The sequence below is a fragment of the Gorilla gorilla genome, chromosome 3 (genome assembly GCF_029281585.2).
Source record: "Gorilla gorilla gorilla isolate KB3781 chromosome 3, NHGRI_mGorGor1-v2.1_pri, whole genome shotgun sequence".
Taxonomy (NCBI): Eukaryota; Metazoa; Chordata; class Mammalia; order Primates; family Hominidae; genus Gorilla; species Gorilla gorilla.
In genome coordinates this window covers 125,481,773-125,504,069 of record NC_073227.2, presented here as the reverse complement: position 1 = coordinate 125,504,069, position 22,297 = coordinate 125,481,773, and the positions used below count along the sequence as shown (strand labels likewise).

The 22,297-nt window shown below is 36.0% G+C and overlaps 1 long non-coding RNA gene and 1 pseudogene across 1 annotated transcript in view; one reads left to right on the top strand and one right to left on the bottom strand.

The window, feature by feature from the left end:
- LOC109026687 (uncharacterized) overlaps positions 1-22,297 on the bottom strand; it is a 217,119-nt gene that overhangs the window by 795 nt on the left and 194,027 nt on the right. The window contains exon 3 of the long non-coding RNA XR_004070094.3: positions 2,312-2,401. This is a non-coding gene — a long non-coding RNA (uncharacterized lncRNA). The remainder of the gene's footprint in view (positions 1-2,311; positions 2,402-22,297) is intronic.
- On the top strand, positions 14,000-15,220 carry LOC101126976 (nucleoporin Nup43-like; annotated as a pseudogene).

Here is a 22,297-nt window from a genome sequence, read left to right as displayed (position 1 = left end):
CCATTAAAATACCTTATTAAGTTAGTAGAACAAATATATAAAACTAAAAAATACAAAAGAGATCTTTATGAAAGATTTCTTTAAAAATTTTTACAGAGCAGAGAAAAAAGAAGACATCTCTCCTGTTTCCCCAACGATAGTAAGAAGTATAACAGAAGGGAATATGTGTTGAAAAGGGGATATTAAAAGGGTTATTCATTTTATTTTGCCCAATTAATCAGGTGATATACGTATAATATATATGAGTAAATGTCTTTCTGATTTATCTGAAATGAAGAGAGCTTTTCAGAATAAATGCTGTTTTCACATTTAATGGGCTAAAAGTATATCCAGAATGCCTATAGCATATGTCTCAGGTGTGTGGCAGAGTAGTGTAGGGTGAGGGCTAGGTAAAAATTAGGACAAGAGGCACACACAGTGGCCAAACTGGTATGACGTAGGGTGAAAGGGATGCTTTTGTTAATTTGTGGGAAATAAGACCCAAAGCACTTGAAGACAAGAGGAAAGTCACATTAGAACTAGAAGTTTTCAAACTTGCCTTTTTTATTTTACAAATAACTGCAAGAGAGGTTGAGGAACTCACTCAAGGTCACAATAATTACTTGGATATGAACGTTTGACAGTATGTATCTGCCACATCACATATGCAAGTAATATTTTGCACTTTCCAAACATCCTTTCTGGTTCCATTACCATATTTTAAGATCTACTTCCCTTGTGTTTCTTTATTTAAAGAGGGCTTTGATCTTAACTTTAGGACTATTTCACCTGTTTTATTATTTATTTATTTATTTTTGAGACAGAGTTTTGCTCTTGTTGCCCAGGCTGGAGTGCAATGGAGCGATCTTGGCTCACTGCAACCTCTGCCTCCCAGGTTCAAGCAATTCTCCTGCCTCAGCCTCCCTAGTAGCTGGGAGTACAGGCACCCGCCACTACGCCCGACTAATTTTTTGTATTTAGTAGAGGCAGGGTTTCACCATGTTGGTCAGGCTGGTCTCGAACTCCTGATCTCAAGTGATCCACCCACCTCGGCTTCCCAAAGTGCTGGGATTACAGGCATGAGCCACTGTGCCCGGCCTTATTTCACCTGTTTTGAAAGAGATTTTATCAAACTTTAATGTGCAGATTCTGATTCAGCAGGTCTGATTAATTAGGCCTGAGATTTTGCAGATCTCACAAGCTCCCAGGTGATATTGGTGCTTGTCTGTGGACCACACTGTGGAATAGTAAGGAATTAGGTTATTGGGGTTTCAAAACTTGACCCTAAAATATTTGTGTAAATCATCAGGAAATTAATATTAGATATAAATGCCAAATGAATTCTACTTTCTCAGGCTAGCCAAAGATTTATTCAAGGAATATTTATCAAGACCTTACAATATGCTAGTCATTGTTCTATTTAGAAAAGATGAACTTTTGTACTGTCATTTCTATTGTTATAATAAAATAAAGTGCCAATTAAAAAAAAATTTAAAGACAGTCTTGCTCTGTCGCCTAGGCTGGAGTGTAGTGGCATGATCTCGGCTTAATGCAACCTCTGCCTCACAGGTTCAAGCGATTCTCATGTCTCAGCCTCCTGAGTAGCTGGAATTACAGGTGCTCACTACCACACCTGGTTAATTTTTGGGTTATTTTGGTAGAGACGAGGTTTCACCATGTTGGCCAGGCTGGTCTCGAACTCCTGACTTCAAGTGATCCACCCGCCTCTGCCTCCCAAAGTGCTGGAATTACAGGTGTGAGCCACCACACCTGGCCTAGTGCCAAATTTTTTCCTACTTAGACATCACTTTTTATATGCTCAAGCAGAGTTGCTTTCTGATGTACTGTGGATATAGGTTATATATACTGAAAGAAGTTTTACAGTAATAGCCTCCTTTATTCTATCGGCATACTGTTCAAATTCCTGGAACTTGGAAATACTTTTGGAGATTACTTTCAATTAAATGTTTCAATAAAATATTTGGCCAATTAAAAAGTGGAAAAACATATTTACTTTTAATCCCAGGGAAAAACCAGCATGTATTGTATGGTACTTGAACTTGTTAAATGTGCACAAAATGCTTTGTACAACCCTTGAGCTAGGATCACTGATTTGCTTCCACAGCTGCCCCATGTGGCTTTTTGTGACATAACCCAGGTCAGGCTGACCTGCCAAATAACTAACATTGATAAGTGCCGACCAGAAAATGTGAGCTGAATTATTCGGTACTGTCTTCCCTCATTGCAAGGGTATCAACCTCAGCATTTATTAATCTAATGTAATGCTCACTTTGTAATTAACCTGGGAGCTACATCAAACATCTAACTGTACCTCTGACAGCAAAAGGGTAAGTTCTGTTGAGCCTTGAACCTCTCTCAACACGTCTCTAGGAAGTGCAGTTTTGTAGCTATCAGTTGGTGGCTGCAAGAGAAAAAAAAATAGCAGTCATGCTATTGCAACAGTGATTACCCCAGCCTCTTCTTTCAGTTAATGAAGTGTTGAAAGTTCAAGATCCAAGTTATTGGTAGAACTAATGAGAACCAAAATACTATTAATACTTGCTGGAATGAATCTTTTAGGATTTAAAGCTTATTCAAAATCCTGCTTTGATAGGACGATATTTTGTATGCATTTCCTCGTTTGCTATATATTTGTGCATGCATATCTTTTTGTCATGTGAAGTATAAGCTACTTGAGAGCAAAGATGGTGCCACTTGTTTCTATACTGTGCCTGTATACAGCTTTGTGCATTACAAATGTTTAGGACTGCTTGGTAAATAAAAACAGAATGCAATCTGTGTACTTATCTTCTTTCTTAGCACCAAATTCTTTCTGCTTATTACTAAGAAGTTTTCCTGGTCCATTCTCACCTTCCTGGATTAGAAAATTAGAATAATTCCTGTAAGAAGTTTAGATTAATTCCCATGATTCCCCGATTGACTTCCCTAGAAAAACCAAGAAGTGTAGATTACCTAAAATGTCTGAAAATCTTCTGGGGCAGTCTAGATAGACCTTGAATAATGGGAATATAGCAAGGGGCATTATGGAGGTGAACTCTTTTCAGTAGTGGTTTCAAGAAAACCAAAATTTACTCTTCAGCTTCCCTTCAATCATATATGTTCCATGAAATTCAAAAAATAATATATCTGGACATAAATTTACATAATTTTCCTGAAAAAATATCCCCACAACACTAATATTACATTGTTTAATATAATATGTGATGATAGAACTATGGCACTGAAGATGTCCTCAAAAAATATTAGCCATTGACTATTCTGGCTGCGTCTAAATTCTGGCCATGAGACTATTCTGGAAATGAGTCTAAATATAGACCCAAGCCCCACAATATTAAAAGATGTGCTTTAATTTGATCACCCTTAGACCTAACTGTTCATTGTATAAAAGCAATGGGTTAAAGAGAACCAGTAATCCCTGATGGTCAGCTAACATCACTGCATGCCAGGTACTGTATTAAGAACTTCATATGCATCAACTCATTTAATCTTCATGATATCCCTATAAAGTAGGCATAATTTTTCTACCCACTTTACAGATGAGAAAGTGGAAGTGCAGAGAGATATTAAGAAATTTGTCCAAGGATGCTCAATTAGAAGGCATGTAAGGGATTCAAACCCAGATTTACCTAGCTCTAGAGTCTTTGTTCTAACCTTTAGCACACTATGTGGCTCTTCTAAACCAAGCTTGCTTTAAATGACAGATGGAAATAGAAGTGTTGCCAGTTCCAAAACCACACTATATAGGTGCAAACCTAAAATAAATGCTTCATCAAATTGGCATAAACAGCTTTTCTAATCATGTAGATATTATTTTCATTTCTTGAAAAGATGCTTTATTACAGCAGAATAGACTGAGGAGTTAGTTATAGAGATTAAATATAATTTCATATGGATAGTCTGCAGAAGTGAAGAGGAAATTCATATTTTGTCAACACTCCAAAACTGTATTCAATTTGGTAGACTGTGCTGCACTCCATGCCCTGTCATAAATAGAAAGCAATTAACTAAACTCTACTCTTGTAACAATAGCAACGGGGACTTTAAAAGGATAAACCGGCTGGGCGAGGTGGCTCACGCCTGTAATCCCAGCACTTTGTGAGACTGAGGCGGGCGAATCATGAGGTCAGGAGTTCGAGAGCAGCCTGGCTAACATGGTGAAACCCCTTCTCTACTATAAATACAAAAAATTAGCTGGCCGTAGCGGTGGGTGTCTGTAATCCCAGCTACTTGGGAGATGGAGGCAGGAGAATTGCTTGAACCCAGGAGATGGAGGTTGCAGAGAGCCAAGATCACGCCACTGCACTCCAGCCCAGGCGACAGAGTAAGACTGTCTCAAAAAACAACAACAACAAAAAAGGATAAACCTCACTCCATCCTGTTCATAATCAAACAAATTACCTTCTCCTTATGCTTACATGACTTTACATAGATGAATCATCAAATGGATGCCATTTTTAATTATATATACTCCACTCATCGCTATGTTAGCATTTTTCTTCCTGTTCGGTCTTAAGGCTTGAAAGATATCATACGTGCTTATATTGATGTGCATTATATAAACATGTCATTATTGCTGAACATGTTTCTTCCTTTCTCTTTTTTAAACTATAAATATTCTGAAATGACCATCTATACACAGCTTGCCTGCCCTCCTTCTCTCCCTCCATCCCCCTTTCTTCATTCCTCTCACCTCCCTTTCCCTTTCTCTTACTCTTCTCTTTTGTTTTCTTTTTTTTCTTAAGATAAAAAGTGATCAAAAGATAAGAATATTTTTGTGACTCTTGAAACCTGTTGCCAAATTATTTACCAGGAATATTGTACCAATTTATGCTGAAACCACCAATGTATAGGAGCATCATCCCTTTTAATATTTGCCAGAGTTGTTCATTGTAATTTTAAACTGAATGTAATGATAGAATGCTTCCTCATTAAGAAAAAATACTTCTCTTTTAGGGAGGGTTCCTTTTAAAGGTTTTCAGTTTTTAGATTGTTAGAGAAGTAAATCTTTCATATAATTAAAACACATTCAGTTACCTGTACTTCTCTTTTTAGAGATAGACTACCAAAACCAGTCTATTCTCCACCATATATGCCTAACACACAAGACACATTGCTATATCTGTTAAATTACCCCTCCTTGCTTGTCCACTCAAGATATTACACAACTATCTTAGTGAGACAAAAAAAGTTCCCCTGCGTTAGCTTATTTTTTTTATTTAATTAATTTTTTTTTAACCACAGGCTTAATTTGCATTTAGAGGTTCCCATTTCTTCCTCTCAATGTTACCCAATAGATACCACAAAGTAACTGCTTCTGTCCAGACTGGCAGTAGAGAACTGTTGTGGTTCTAATGATAAGAAGAGCACTAACCTCTAAAGAATTCAGGGTTCTTATTTGCAGAACTAATCAATAATTAGTAATAATTTGGTTTTACACACTCTGTCTTTGATGAAGTTGTAGTGGAGAAGGATGATGGACAAGGGTTGAGCAAGGTAGCTTATGCTACATAATTTTTTTTGCTTTTTTTAAACAGCTTTGGAATTTATTGAAAGATTTTATGTTATTTTTAATTTTGAGAAACTTTTTATTTTGAAAACTGCAATCCTACAGGCAGATTACAAGAATAGGACAATGAACTTTGTAGATTCTCCCTCTACATTCATGAATTGTCAACATTTTGCCATATTTACTTTGTCTCCTTTTCCTTATACTACGTTTTTCCCCCCTGAAAAGGCTGAGAGTAAGTTGCAGACATCTTACCCCTGAATACCACAGCATATATCTCTATCTCCTTATAATAAGACATATATATATAACCTACATACTATATATATGTATGTATACATATAACTACAATACTATTGCCACTCAGACTATTTATCATTAACATAATACTATTATTTAATATACAATCCATCCATATCCAAATGTCCCTGATTGTCCCCATGTCTTTTTTTTTTTTTTTTTTTTACAATCTAGGATTCTATCAAGGGTTATGTATTATCTTTAGTCTCCTTTAATCAGAACAGTTTCCTAGCTTTTTTGTCTTTCATATTTTTGAACATTCTAGGCTCTTCCTTATGCCAACCCACCTCCACCCCCACCTTATTTTTTGGAATATGGAAGCTGTCTTTCTGACTGTCAGATCAATGTATTTTTGACACTGTGACTCCATGTATGTCATTCTTTTATGTCTTTTTCCTCTCATATCTCTGTGCTATTTCCTTATTTTTCTCTTTCATCAGTTTTTTGGGACAACTTTTTGTTTTATATTTTTTATTATTTTCTTTTCTTACTAACTTTTCCCCTTCCCTATAGGCTCTCATCTGTTTCCTTGAGATAATACTATTTTTAAAAATTGTAATTTGCTTGGTGTTATTTGTCTTTTTTCTAACTTTGTAGCACTTCCCCTCAAGATGATGTGCTCCCTGCAAAGACAACTCTGTTTTTACAAGTATTTTCCAAAGTGTAACTTAAATGCTCCTTTAAGAATTATACTTGTTCTCTCGCTCATTTCCTCAGCTTCCTTTCCTTTAGGCAGGTCTTAACTGAAATTCTCATTTTCCAAGTTGCCCTAAATCAGAACTTTACTTTTACTAAAATGTGTTCATTTAGATAAAGTATATTATGCTAACTTTGACTCTATGGTGGAAAAATGCATTTTGTCACATTCCTGGTTCAACATTCATAAGATTTTGTCTATTTTAGTTGACACAAACCTTGAATTTGAGGTTTAAAAGAAAAAAAAAGAGCTTAACATACCTAAGCAAATATGCATATTGAGAATGGCTACTGTAAAATGTCATTCCAATTATTTCAGGATAATAAGACCGAATACAGTCTTATTTGAAAGAATGTTAAAGCTGAAGGGGCTTTAGAGATACTTAATTTACTTCCATTATTTTTCAGATGAGGAAACTGAGAGCCCAAATTACCAATGTCACAATTGGTGGGGAAAATTCAAGTGATCCCATATCCTGATTTTCAGTTCAGCATATATTCTTTGCTCTCACTGTGTTTCAATTTAATATTTTCCTGGAAATAATATTCAGAGATATAGGAGAACTCATTGGAAAGCACTTGGAAATATGTGACAACAAAGAATTAAGAACACCTCATTAGGTATAGCATCTGGTTTAAAAAGATAGTCTTGCTTTGATGACTGTTGCTGCAGACATAACATACATTGAATTATTGCTTTGTACCTGACATTGTTCTAAGCATTTTACATGCATTCATTAATTTAATCTTCACAATATCCCTAAAAGTTGATATATTATCATTCCTTTTTACAAACGCAAAACTGGAGGCACAAAGAGTTTGAGTAACTTTTCTAAGGTCATTTAGTAACAGGAAGAATCAGAATGCACAGGGCTTGCACCTAACCACTGTGATACACTGTCTCTCTTGATTTTAAGAGCTTCAAACACAAAGGCCATTCTTTTTCTTTCACAAATATGGAAACTGAGGCACAAATGGGTTTGAATGTTTTATTTATTGTTACCCAGTCAATAAATGCAAATAGACATCCCAAACTAACTTTGCCTCATATTGAAAATTTCCCCAAATCACAAAGGTGCCATATCTTCCATTCTAATAGGATTGCCACTTCTGGTGAGACTTCCCCAGAAATTTTATTCACAGTTACATTGGTTGATCACATTGTTTCTTCTTGCCAGTGTGAATTGGCAAGATGGTTGTCCATAGTTTATATCGTCTATGATTATGAAATCATTTTTCTCTATACAGAACTAAGTTACTAGTATCTGCTAGGGACCAGATATTTTCAACCAATGAACACCCTTCTTTTAAAAATAGAAAAGGCTAAACATGGTTCCTCATGCCCAGAATCCCAGCACTTTAGGAGACCGAGGTGGGAGGATTGCCTGAGCCCAGGAGTTAGAGACCAGCCTGGGCAACATAATGAGACCACATCTCTTAAAAATAATACAAAAAAGAAAAATGGAAAATAGCACTAAATTAAACTCTGCATGCCTCATTTATGATGAATTTGGTCATCATTTTTGTTAAAGTACTAACAATGTCTATATGGCTATTGCTACAAAGGAATTTTTTTCAAAAGGTCATTAAGGCTAGATATAACTATACTATAGTCCATAACTAAGTAGAAAATAGAAAATGGAAATTTTGGCCACGTGTATGACATATGATCTGAATTATCAATCAGGGTTGACCTAACAAGGGATTAAATTTTCAGGTGATGATCTAAGTCCTGACTGTTTCAGAAACCTCTAAAAGTAAGAATTGTAATATAATATACTTGGTGAATAATGTATAACACCATAGTGAGTGACCTTCTATTGAATTTATGGCAAGTAGGAAATGATACTTAAAAAATTGGAAGATTTGGGCTGACTTTCACGAAACTGTCCCCCTATTTGTCTCTTTCTCAGCTTTGTGTAGGCTAAAAATGAAGATTACCTCAAGATGGAAAGAGGCACAAAGGGCATCCTGAGACTGGCGAGGTACTGAGGACTTAAGGTGCACCTTGAATTAAGTTTGACACTAATACACAGATTTTTCTGACAATATGGAGAATGAAATGGTCACTAACATGTTGGGGTGGCTACTTGTACAAAAATGACTGGCATCTCCAATAAAATTTCCCCTACTGTTTTGGGAAGCAGCCTACACAGCAGGTAATTACAGTTTGGCCGGAATGTAAGTCAGCCAAAGCCTTATCTCAATAACATGTCCTGCTTGCAAAATGAAGTGTAAGAGGGCAACTCAGGAAGAATGCCTGGCTGAGCAAGTGTTCTGGGGGAAAGACTTGGACAGAGAAAGAAAGATGAGAATGATAGGAAAGAGAAATCCTAAACATTCCTTTTGGGTCTTCTAGATGCTGCATAAAATTCCAGAATCTTATATCCCATTTCCATTATACCACAAATTATGTAGGGAATCTTATGTATGAATCTAAACATGTAAGGCAATGCCACATTTTTGCTTAGAGGATTTATTGTTGAAGAGCATAAAAATGTGACTTTGTTTTCTGAGGCAGAGGTCTGTGATATACCCTAACACAAGTATTAAGCAGTTCACTACATGCAAATAAGTGGTTTCAAGTTGTCAGGAACTTTCAAGGGAAAGGTGATAAAAGAGACAGCAGTAAAAACCTTTGTAAGGAAAAGGTAGGCTAAGGCTAATTATTATTATTATCATTTGAGACAGGGTCACACTGTTGCCCAGGTTGGAGTGCAGTGGTGCAAATCTGTTTCACTGTAGCCTCGACCTCCTCAGCCTCTCAAGTAGCTGAGACCACAGGTGTGTGCCACCATATCTGGTTAATTTCTTAAAACTTTTGGTAGAGACAGGCAACATTTTTGTTGCCCAGGCTGGTCTTGAACTGCGGGGCTCAAGCAATCCTCCTGTCTTGGCCTCCCAAAATGTTGGAATTATAGGCATGAGCCACTGCACCCAGCTGTTTTTATGTTTAAAGGATGATATGTGTTAAATTATTGGTGGGGTCCTTGGGCCACAGATAAAAGTGCTACTGGATAAAAGATCTGCATTTTAGTTTTATAAAGGAAAATAAGCATTGAAATGGAAAAAGGAAACTCTGAATATGCAGCAATTTTATTTAAAATTGCATTACGTTAATTTTTTAAAAAATAAAATAGAAAAAATTTAGGTTCAACATGTCATGTTGGGATTTGGATAGCATGTATACTTTGATGTACATCCATTCATTAACCTGTTTATCTATCTACCTTATCTATCTATCTATCTATCTATCTATCTATCTATCTATCTATCTATCTATGTCTGCTGCCATAGGAACCATATTCCTGGGCTACTGTGAAAGCTTCTCTTTTTCTGGTCCCTACCCTCAGAGGTCACAGTGGCTTAGAACCCAAAGAACTTGGGACTTAGTCCACATTTTCAACTGCATATGGTTTAAGTAGAATTTCTAGGATTCATCTGGGAACATGAACTATGGATTTAGTGGGGAAAATGTTTTCTAATTCCAATTGACTGACATACAAAGGCATTTTGGAACACAGTCTGTTTTTAATCTAATTGTTTCTAAAACTTTCTATGCATTTATGAAATATATGTAATATATTGTTCTCTATCAAGTATGTACATTTTTGGGGACTGCAGATGCTGTGTCCATTTAGGGTCCATGGGAGATAGTTTATTTAAAAGTACAAAGCTTGTTCTCCTCACTCTTGGCTGACTTCTAAGGAATTATATCTCAACCCTGGGACCTTTTTCTGGATCAAATGAGACTTTTTTATATTTACGGCTTTTCCAAAAGCAGATATTTCAACTACTTATAATTTAATGAAGAATTATACTACTTTTATTTTTAAAATTCCCAGAGAAAGTTCCCAAAGCTCTCTTAGTCATTAAGGTCTCCCCAGATACTCCTTGAGCTGTTACTGCTGCACAACCGTACTGGAGCCGGCACTAATTTCCCCATCGTGCATCCAGAAATCAATACCCTGCTGGCACACTGATGGTGAAGTAGCATAGGATTTATTCCCTGGCATTGGTGGCTTCAATCAATTTCCTTGTGCACTTCATTTTTTTTAGTTTTTGCAAATTTATGTCCTTGTTCCTTCCGCTGTCTTATTCATTATCTAGTTAGAACAGATTCTATAGTCATATTAAAATAACCAGCAAATAAAGAGGAAGAGGTAGAGTCAGCCTCTTAGGAGGAGACAGACAGCCTCAAAAGTCCACATTCAGTGTCAACCATTGTTACTTTGTTTGGCATCAAAAGTGGGAACAAGGATTAAGAAACACAGATTACATCTATCATCCCATAGAACAGCAGACTAAGACAGAAAATAAGTCCTTGTTCCTCATATTTCCTAAGAAGCTTTTTCCAAAGTTCTGAAACAGGAAACTAGAACCATTTCTCTGGTTATGTAAGCTCTTCTACCAGGGCAAATGAAGGATAGATGTGCCATTTTGGGTATTTAGGAAAGAAATTTTAGCCCACACTGGCAACATGCTTTCTGGACAACTATGTATGGATGGCTGTTGTCATGAGCACCATCTTCCTGGATGTAAAAGCTGCTGTTCCTCTGGTTTCCCTCCTTCAGAGTCTCCAGTAAGTCAGACTGAAAGATAACAGGGACTTGTAACTCAATTCTTGGATGGTATATTTTTAGCTACATCATGAGTTGATTAGACTCTCTGCAATTCACAGAACCTAACCATAGAGTTGTGAAGGTATAAATTCCAAACTCCAAATAACTGTATCCGCAGATTTGGCCACAGGAATTGGGGCTGGTTTGGTGGACCCAAGGCAAATGATGGTTCATATAATTGCTAATGCTTCTGATTCAAAGAGGTTGGGAACAGATAATTTGTTTTTGTGCTTGGAGCTTGGATTATGATGCAAGACTAGAAGAAACAAGAGGAATAGAAAGATCAAAGTAGAAGCTGGGGAGGGAGGAAACTGGCAAAAACACAAGCAGGGCTATTTGTGAAGATAGATGGCAAGTAAGATGGAATGAGATCACTATAATGTAACTTTAGAACATTTTCATCACCCCAAAAAGAAACTCGATACCTATTACCACTCACTCACCCTTCCTTACACTTCTCTCTTCACTGTCCAACCCAGTTGTTAGTAACCACTAATCAACTCTCTGTCTCTATAGATTTGACTATTATGGACATCTCATATGAATGGAATCATGCAATATTTGTTTTTTTGTTACTGACTTCTTTCACTTCACATAATGCTTTCAAGTTTTATTCAAGTTGTAAGATGTATTGGAATTTCATTCCTTTTTATGTTCTTCCTTTTCTTTTTATTATTGGCTTGCTTTTAATTAGCTTTAGCCTTTAAGTTCTTACAAATGTAACCAGCTAGGTTAGGATAGGAGGAGCTATTTTCCAACACTTCTCATGTAAACCAAATTTTAGGTTTTTCTTTGTAGTAAAACAGGCTCTGTAGTGTTTACAAGATTATTCCTGAGCCGTAAAAATTCTCTTTCTGGGTTTTCCCCCCTGTATTCCTCTATTCAATCTCAGGCTGCTACAATCAGACAGACAGAAAGTGTGAAGAGACTTTTTCTTGTATCTGTAGTGGAAACAATAGCAGCAGACAGTAACTGCTTTCACCTTTTAATTTTCAAACAATATTCTATTGTATGGATATACCATGTATTAGTTATCGATTCATTAGTTGATGGACATTTTGGTTGTTTCCAGTTTTTGGCTAATACAAATAATGCTACTATAAACATTTATGTACCAATTTTTATGTGGACATGGCTTCACTTCTCATGGGTACATACCAAGGAATGGAATGGCTGGATCATATAATATAAACAGTCAACTGCCAAACTATTTGCCAAAATGGTCGCATCATTTTACATTCACATCAACATATATGAGTGTTACAATTTCTCCACATTCTCGCCAATATTTGTTATTGCTGTCTTCTTGAATTTAGTCATCCTAGTTAATGTGAAGTGTTATATTGTGGTTTTGCTTTGCATTTTCCTAATTACTACTAATAATGTACTTTTCATGTCCTTGTTGGCGGTTCATATATATTCTGTGGAGAAATGTATATTTAACCCTTTGCTCATTTAAAAAATTAGTATGTCTTCATGCACACATATGTTTATTGCGGCACTATTCACAATAGCAAAGACTTGCAATCAACCCAAATGTCCATCAATGATAGACTGGATCAAGAAAATGTGGCACAGACACACCATAAAATACTATGCAGCCTTAAAAAAAGGATGAGTTCATGTCCTTTGTAGGGACATGGATGAAGCTAGAACAATCATTCTCAGCAAACTATCACAAGGACAGAAAACCAAACACCACATGTTCTCACTCAGGTGGGAACTGAACAATGAGAACACTTGGACACAGGGCGGGGAACATCACACACCGGGGCCTGTCAGAAGGTGGGGGGCTGGGAGAGGGATAGCATTAGGAGAAATACCTATTGTAAATGACGAGTTGATGGGTGCAGCAAACCAACATGCCACATGTATACTTATGTAACAAACCTGCACATTGTGCATGTGTACCCTAGAACTTAAAGTATATTAAAAAAATTTTTAAAATTAGGATGTCTTTTTATCACTGAGTTGTAAGACTTTAAAAATATATTCTAGATAAAAGTCACTTATTAATAATTTACAAATATTTTCTTTTATTATTTAGGTTGTTATATTAGTGTCTTCCAGAGAAACAAAACCAATAGGACACACACACACACACACACACACACACACACACACACACACACACACACAGGCATACCTCCATTTATTGTGCTTTGCTTTATTATACTGAACAGAGCTTTCATTTTTCACAAGGTGAAGGTGTGTGGCAACCCTGCAGCAAGCAATTCTATTAATGCCATTTTTCCAACAGCAATATGCTCCCTTTGTGTCTCTGTGTCACATTTTGGTAATTCTCACAATATTTAAAACTTTATTATTATTATTATTATTATTATATCTGTTATAGTAGTCTGTGATAAGTGATCTTTGATGATAGCATTGTAATTTTTGGGGGGGCTATATGAACCATACCCATAAAAGATGGCAAACTTAATCAATAAAGGCTGTGTATGTTCTGATTGCTCCACTAACCACCCATTCCCCCATCTCCCTCACTCTCCTCAGGCCTCCCTATTCCCTGAAACACAATAATATTGAAATAGCCCTACAATGGCCTCTAAGTGTTCAAGTGAAAGGAAGAGTTGCACGTCTCTGTTTTCAAATTAAAAGCTAGAAATAATTAAGTTTGCTGAGAGAGGAAGGTCAAAAACAATGATAGGCTGAAAGCTAGGCCACTGTGCCAAAGAGTTAGCCAAGTTGTGAATGCAAAGGAAAAGTTCTTGAAGGAAATTAAGAGTGCTGCTTCAGTGAACACATGAAAAATAATAAAAAAAAAGGAGACAGCCTTAATGCTGATGTGGAGAAAGTTCTAGTTGGTCTGGATAGAAGACCAAGCCAGCCACAACATTCCCTTAAGCCAAAGCCTAATCCAGAGCAAGACCCTAACTCTCTTCAATTCTACAAAGGCTGAGACAGGTGAGGAAGCTGCAGAAGAGAAGTTGGAAGCAGTGCTTGCTTCTTGCTGTACCTGCTGTATGCTGTTTGTGTCTCAGAAAATCTGCAAAACCTGCTGGTGACCAGTCCTCTGGGGCACTCGAAGACCGCAGAGATGTTCACTATGGGCTCTTAGGACAATGGGGAAAATTATGTTTCACTGCGGTCTATGGGAGATTTTAGAAACTTGGACTCTGATAGAGGGTTTGAAGGAGACAATCAATTATTGTGTGATATTAGACACCATGGTGATATAATGGATTGACAGTTGTCTGACCAGGAAAGAATTGTAGCTGCTTCATCAACAGGATGTGTATCAGTTTTCCTTCATCATCCGAATAACCAGACTCTTTCAGTCAACCAGCTGTGAACTACAGCTCACTACCACATAGGCCCAGAAAGTCCTTTGTGCAGCAGGGCACCATGTACAGGTGTTGTGTGCAACAGCCCAGAAATCATTAATGTTGGAGACGATGGTTGAATAAATCTCCTCAAAGCTTATCACAAGGAAGCTGTAAGAACTGTAGGCAATGCAGGTAGTAGTATACTCCATGCTGTAATCTTTCTTCGAACTCCTGAGAGATTCTTACTGTAAATTCGATTGGACAGTTAAAAACGTGGGATTTCACACAACAAGGAAATGAGCCTTCTCAGATATTGTCATGACTGGTGACTGAGTGCCAGTCCATTGTGTTGATAGAAATCTCATCAAACAGCATGTTGTAGCTACTGGTGGCCAGGATGGAATGTTGAGTATTTGGAATGTTAGAGAAGGTACTATGCCTGTATCTCTGCTGAAGGCTTACAAAGCTAAAATGTAGGAAGTTCACTTTCACCCATCCAACCCAGATCCTCCATTTATTGTTCTGAAGATGAATTCCTCTGGCACTGGGATGTTTCCACAGAGGTATCATCACTCTTTCACCAAGGAGGAAGAGCTAGAACTTTTTTGTCCCATAGCATTAGTAACCAAGCTAATGTTCACCAGTCTCTCAAAGTTCTTGGCTCAGCACTGATCCTACAAAAGACCAAATTAAAATCACAAGGTTACTTCTTAACCCTGTCTGTGAACCGTTTGGATGTTTTTGGTCCTTGTCTTATTTGTGGAACTGATGCAGAAGCAATTTATACTACTGGACAACTTTTTTCATGAAACTACTGTAATTATAAGATTTTAGATAAATGTATAATCAGCCTTTTGAATTCTACCTTTTGTGCAAAATTTTATTATCAGAAAATGTGAGATTTGCAGGGGAAACATCAGTAAGCTACCGTTAGTGTCAATGCCCAGCTTTGGCTTTTGTTAGTTGGATATTCCCAGAACAGTTGCAGTATTTGATAGATGACCAATGGTAAAAAATTGTGAACACGTGGAAGAACTTCAGAGGGATTCTGGTGCTGATGAATAATACGTTGCCTTCAGACAATTATTGACAGCTCATGGAACTATTTCTTCATTTTTGATGTTGTGGGACTTAACATCAGTGGTAGTTGTGGGAACCACCAACAGGTTTCTATAATTTTTATCAGTATGTATACTCATTCCTAGTGGCAATTACCAGTGTTAATGATTATTCTTTTTATTGAAAATATTTTCTATAATCCTTCTACACTTTATTTCCTTAATCATTTTAATAAACTTTTTCAGGCAAAATTGAGTAGAGCAAAAGTGAAACATTATAGTTGCATTCAAAAATTTTTAAAGATAAAAATGTTTTGACAAGTTCTTTTGTAAGAATAGGTTTTCGAGCAGAACTCTTGTCAACTGCTTAGACCCAGCTTTATTTTTCTTGAATTTCACAGCATAGTTGAAAATTGCTAAACTGGACATTGTGCAACAAAGTATAATTTGATATTGATAAGTGGGCTGACTTCCAAACTAAAATTTGATAACAAATGTGATAATTATATGATGATGTGGTAAGAGTAAAGAATTTTGCCATCTTTATCCTTATCTGCAATGTTAATAATGACTTAACGTAGTGTTTTAAGACAATTTTATGATATTGTCTTTCCAAAGTTCATTAAATTTTAAATGTATTATAGACCTAAAACCTTAATAATAAATCACAACTGTTACATGATTGAAGTGTTCATTTACTTTATAATTACAATGTTCATAATTATGATAAAGTTTTGCTTTTCTGTCCAAATAAATATTTTCAATTTTTAAAATGCCACCTTACCTCAGGGATTGCTGGATTTTTTATCTGTCTATGGTTTTATTGCTGGGACTAATTTTTAAAAGACTTTTTTTACTATGAAAGCAGTTCATTGCAGAAAAAGCAAATACAGTCAAAAGAAAATTTTAAATACAATTTCAAATAGACAATATTATTTTCATATTCCTATCTGTCAATATATATAATTTTTTATAAAAAATGAAAACATCCATGCTATTGTTGGGAATGCACATTCCGTAGCAGTAAACACAGTTTTTTAAGATATAGATTATTTTTTAATTGGTTTTACACATTGAAAAAACTCTAATCTTTTTTTTTTCTTCCACTTTTATTTTAAGTTTTGGGGTACATTTTCAGGATGTGCAAGTCTGTGACATGGGTAAACGTGTGCCATGGTGGTTTGCTGCACAGATCAAACCATTGCCCAGGAATTAAGCCCAGCATCCATTAGCTGTTATTCCTGGTGCTCTCCCTCCCCTTCTACCCCCGACAGGCCCCAGTGTGTGTTGTTCCCCCAATGTGTCCATGTGTTCTCATCATTCAGCTCCCACTTATAAGTGAGAACATGCAGTGTTTGGTTTTCTGTTCCTGTGTTAGTTTGCTGAGGATAACAGTTTCCAGTTCCATCCATGTCCCTGCAAAAGACATGATCTTTTTCCTTTTTATGAGTGCATAGTATTCCATGGTGTATATGTACCACATTTTCTTTATCCAGTCTATCATTGATGGGCATTTGGGTTGATTCTATGTTCTTGCTATGGTGAATAGTGTTGCAATGAACATATGTGCACATGTATCTTTATGATAGAATTATTTATATTCCTTTGGGTGTGTACCCGGTAATGGGATTGCTGGGTCAAATGGTATTTCTGCCTCTAGGTCTTTGAGGAATTGCCACACTGTCTTTCACAATGGTTGAACTAATTTACACTCCCACCAACAGTGTAAAAGTGTTCCTATTTCTCTGCAACCTCACCAGCATCTGTTGTTTCTTGACTTTTCAATAATCACCATTCTGACTGGCCTGAGATGGTTTCTCATTGCAGTTTCGATTTGCATTTCTCTAATGATCAGTGATGTTGAGCTTTTTTTTATATGTTCGTTGCCCACATGAATGTCTTCTTTTGAGAAGTGTCTGTTTGTGTCCTTTGCCCACTTTCTAACGGGTTTGTTTTTTCTTGTACATTTGGTAAACACATTTTTTTCTATTATCATTTTGAAGAACTGCTACTTAATATTCTAAGGTATAGGTATGTGTATCATTTATTTCAGTTGGTTGCCTATTATTGATTATTTCATGTTTCTAGCTTCTCACTGTTATGATTAATGCTATAATGTCTATTTAATCTGTATTTCTTTTAAAACTTGCTTATCTGGGAGGCTGAGGCAGGAGAATCTCTTGAACTGGGATGCAGAGGTTGCAGTGAGCTGAGATTGCACAACTGCACTCCAGCCTGGGTGACAGAGCAAGACTCTGTCTCAAAAACAAACAAGCAAAAAAAAAAAACACAAAAAAAAACTTGCTTATCTTTAGTCATTTTCATTTTTTGAGGTAGTTTGGAATATTCTTATTAATTTACAGTATCTTTTTATATATGAAGATTTTTGCCTTTGGTTATATGATACAAGTGTTTTTCAAGTTATTTTTGGATTAACTGGTGGTGCTTTTTATAGAAGTTTGCATTTTGTGGTAAAAACAATCAATTTCTTTCATTACAATTCCTTTTCCTGGCATCATGCTGTCCCTATCCTAGGTTTATATAAATGTTAAACAGCAATTTCTTCTATTCTATGGTTTCGTTTTTTACATACAATGATTACATTTGGAATTTAATTATTTAGTACATCTGAAGGTTATTTTCTTTGAAAAGAAAGAAAAGTTGGAAGCTAGCAGAGGTTGGTTCATGAGGTTAAAGGAAAGAAGCCATCTTCATAACATAAAAGTATAAGGTGAAGCAGCAAGTGCTAATGTAGAAGTTGTAACAAGTTATCCAGAACATCTGGCTAAGATAATTGATGAAGTTGACTCCACTAAACAACAGATTTTCAGTGTATATGAAACAGCCTTACACTGGAAGAAGATACCATCTAGAACTTTCATAGCCAGGAAGGAGAAGTCAACGCATGGTTTCAAAGCTTCAAAGGACAGGCTGTCTTTTTAGTTAGGGGCTCATGCAACTGGTGACATCAAGTTGAAGCCAAAGCTCATTTACCATTCTGAAAATCCTAGGGCCTTTTAGAATTATGCTATATCTACTCTGCCTGTGCTCTATAAATGGAACAATAAAGCCTGGATGACAGCCTATCTGTTTACTACATGGTTTACTGACTTTTTTTTTTTTTCCTTTTAGAAGGAGTTTCACTCTTGTTGCCCAGGCTGGAATTCAATGATGTGATCTCGGCTCACTGCAACCTCAACCTCCTAGATTCAAGCAATTCTCCTGCCTCAGCCTCCCAAGTAGCTAGGATTACAGGATGTGCCACCATGACCAGCTAATTTTTGTACTTTTAGTAGAGACAGGGTTTCACCATGTTGATCAGGCTGGTCTTGAACTCCTGACCTCAGGTGATCCACCTGCCTTGGCTTCCCAAAGTGCTGGAATTACAGGCACTTTGGGTATGAGCCAACATGCCCGGCAGTTTACTGAATATTTTTAGCCCACTGTTGAAACTCACTACTCAAGAGGTTTATTTCAAAATATTATGGCTCATTGACAACGCACATGGTCACCCAAGATCTCTGAGAGAGATGTGCAAGGAGAATAATGTTTTCATGCCTGTTAACACAACATTCATTCTGCAACCCCTGGATCAAGGAGTAATTTTCACTTTCAAGTCTTATTTAAGAAACACATTTTGTTAGCCTATAGCTACCATAGATAGTGATTCCTCTGATGAATCTGGACAATATAAATTGAAAATCTTCTGGAAAGAGCTCACCATTCTAGATGTCATTAAGAAAATTTGTTGTTTACAGGAGGAGGTCAAAATAGCAACATTAACAGGAGTTTGGAAGAAGTTGATGCCAACTCTCAAGGATGACTTTTAGGAGTTGAAGACTTCAGTGGAGAATGTAACTGCAGATGTGGTTGAAGCCGCAAGAGAACTAGAATTAGTGGATTCTGAAGATTCCACTTCAGTGGATGAATTGCTGTAATCTCATGGTAAAACTTGAATGAATGAAGGACTGTTGTTTATAGATGAGCAAAGAAAGTGGTTGCTTGACATGGAATATACTTCTGGTGGAGATGCTGTAAACCATTGAAATGACAACAAAGGACTTAGAATTTTACATAAAGTTAGTTGATAAAGCAGCAGCAGGACTTGAGAGAGTTGACTCCAATTTTGAAAGAGCTTCTATTGTAGGGAAATGGAAATGCTATCAAACAGCATCACATGCAACAGAGCAATCTTTTGTGAAAGGAGGAGTCGATTAATGCAGCAAACTTCATTGTTGTCTTATTTTAAGAAATTGCCACCACCTCCCCAATCCTCAGCAACCACCACCCTGATCAGTCAGCAGTGGTCAACATGGAGGCAAGAGCCTTCCCCAGCAAAGATTATGACTTCCTGAGGGCTCAGATGATTGTTAGAACTTTTAAGCACTATTTTAAAATTAAAGTATGTACATGTTTGATATATAACATTACTGCTCATTAATAGACCAAAGTAGAATGTAAACATAACTTTTATATATACTGGGGAATATGTCTGCCATAATATTCATGTGATTTGCTTTATTTGTGATATTTGCTCTATTGCTGTAGTCTGGAATCAAACTTGCAGTATCTTCTAGCATTATGTATACATACACACATATCTGGAGAGAGAGGTTGAAACAGAGAGGGAGAGTTTTATTTTTTTATTTTTTTATTTTATTTTATTTTATTTTATTTTATTTTATTTTATTTTATTTTATTTTATTTTATTTTATTTTATTTTATTTTATTTTATTTTATTTTATTTTATTTTGAGACACAGTCTCGCTCTGTTGCCAGGCTGGAGTGCAATGGCGATCTTGGCTCACCGCAACCTCCAACGCCCAGGTTCAAGCGATTCTCCTGCCTCAGCCTCCTGAGTAGCTGGGACTACAGGCACACGCCACCACACCCAGCTAATTTTTTATTTTTACTTTTAGTAGAAACGGGGTTTCACCATGTTGGCCAGGATGGTCTTGATCTCCTGACCTTGTGATCCACCTGCCTCTGCCTCGCAAAGTGCTGGGATGACAGATGTGAGCCACTGCTCCCGGCCGAGGGAGAGATTGTTGTATAAAATGATCCATATGATTGTGTGGGCTGGTAAGTCTGAAATCTGTAGGGCAGGCTGACAGGTTGAAAATTCTGTCAGGAGTTGATGTTGCAGTCTTGAATATGAATGTAGTCTAGAAACAAAATTTCTTCATTTTCCCAGGACCCTTTTCTCTTAAGGACTTCTGTTGATTGGATAAAGCCCACCTGCTTTATGAAGGATAAATCTGCTTTCCTCAAAGTCTACTGCTTTAAATATCAATCATATCTAAAAAATACCTTCACAACAGCATCCAGATTGATGTTTGACCAAACAACAGAGTACCATGATCTAGAAAAATGTCTTATAAAATTAACCATCAGAGCTGTCTTTTTATTTGTGTGATAGTAGCACTCAAAGAGCAAAAGTTTGCTAGTTCGATAAAGTCCAATTTATCATTATTATTTTTTGTCATTTGTGGTTTGGGTCAAATAAATCATTGCCTAAGTCAAGGTCATGAGGATCTTCTCAAATAACTTTTCTTCTAAGAGTTTTATAGTTTTGACTATCATATTTAGGTCTATAATTCATTTTGACTTAATTTTTATATGTGGTAAAAAGTCTGAGTCCAAATTCAATTTTTGGATTCTTTTTGGTTATTCAGTTATCCCAGCACCATTTGTTGAAAAGATTGTTCTTTTCCCATTACTGTTTCTTGACACTTTTGAAGAAAATCAATTGAGTTTATATGTGTGAGTTTATTTCAGGAATGTCTATTTCATTTTATTTATTTATATTTCTAGTCTTACATCAGGAACACACTGTCTGGATTACTTTAGCTTTACGATTATATTTGAAATTGGGAAGTATGAGTTCTCCAATTTTGTTCTTTTGTTTTCAGATTATTTTGTCTATTCTGGATCTCTTCAATTTTTGTATACATTTTTGAATCATATCCAATTTTTGCAGAGGAGTTGTCTGGGATTTTAATAGATATTTTGCTGAGTATACAGATACATTTGGGAAATACTTCCTTTTTAACAGTACTAAGTCTTCTGATCTATGAACGTGAGATGTCTTGATATTTATTTATTCTTCTTCAATTTATTTCAACAGTATTTTCTAGTTTTCAGTATACATTTTTTGCACTTCTGTTAGATTTAGTTCTAAGTATTTTATTCTTTTTAATGTTATTATAAGTGGAATTGTTTTCTTAATTTCATTTTCATATTTATTGCAAGTGTACACAGTTACAATTGATTTTGCACACTGACCTTATACCATATAATCTTCGACTTTATTATTTCTGCTAGTTTTAAATTTTCTTATGATTTTCTATATGCAAAATCGTATTACCCCAAAATAGAGGTAGTTTTACTTCTTTTTTTCCAATTTGTATACATTTTTTTTTCTGGCCTAATTGCCTTGTCTGCAACCTCCAGTACAATGTTGAGTAGAAGAGGCAAAAGTCGGCATCCTTGTCTTGTTCCTGATCTTAAGGGGAAAAAGTTTAGTGTCTTACCATGAAGTATAATGTTAGATGAAGTTTTTCACAGATATTCTTTATCAGATTGAGGAAGTTCCCGTCTATTCCTAGTTTATTGAGTATTTCTTTTTCATCATGAAAGAGTATTAGATTTTTGTCAAATGCATTTTCTGTATCTGTTGAGATGATATGATTTTGTTTTTTGTTCTATTAATATTGGATATTACATTAATTGATTTTTTGGATATCAAAACAACCTTTTATTCCTGGAATAAATCTTATTTGTTCATGGTCTATAATCTTTTTTTAATGATTCTAGTATTGGTTTGCT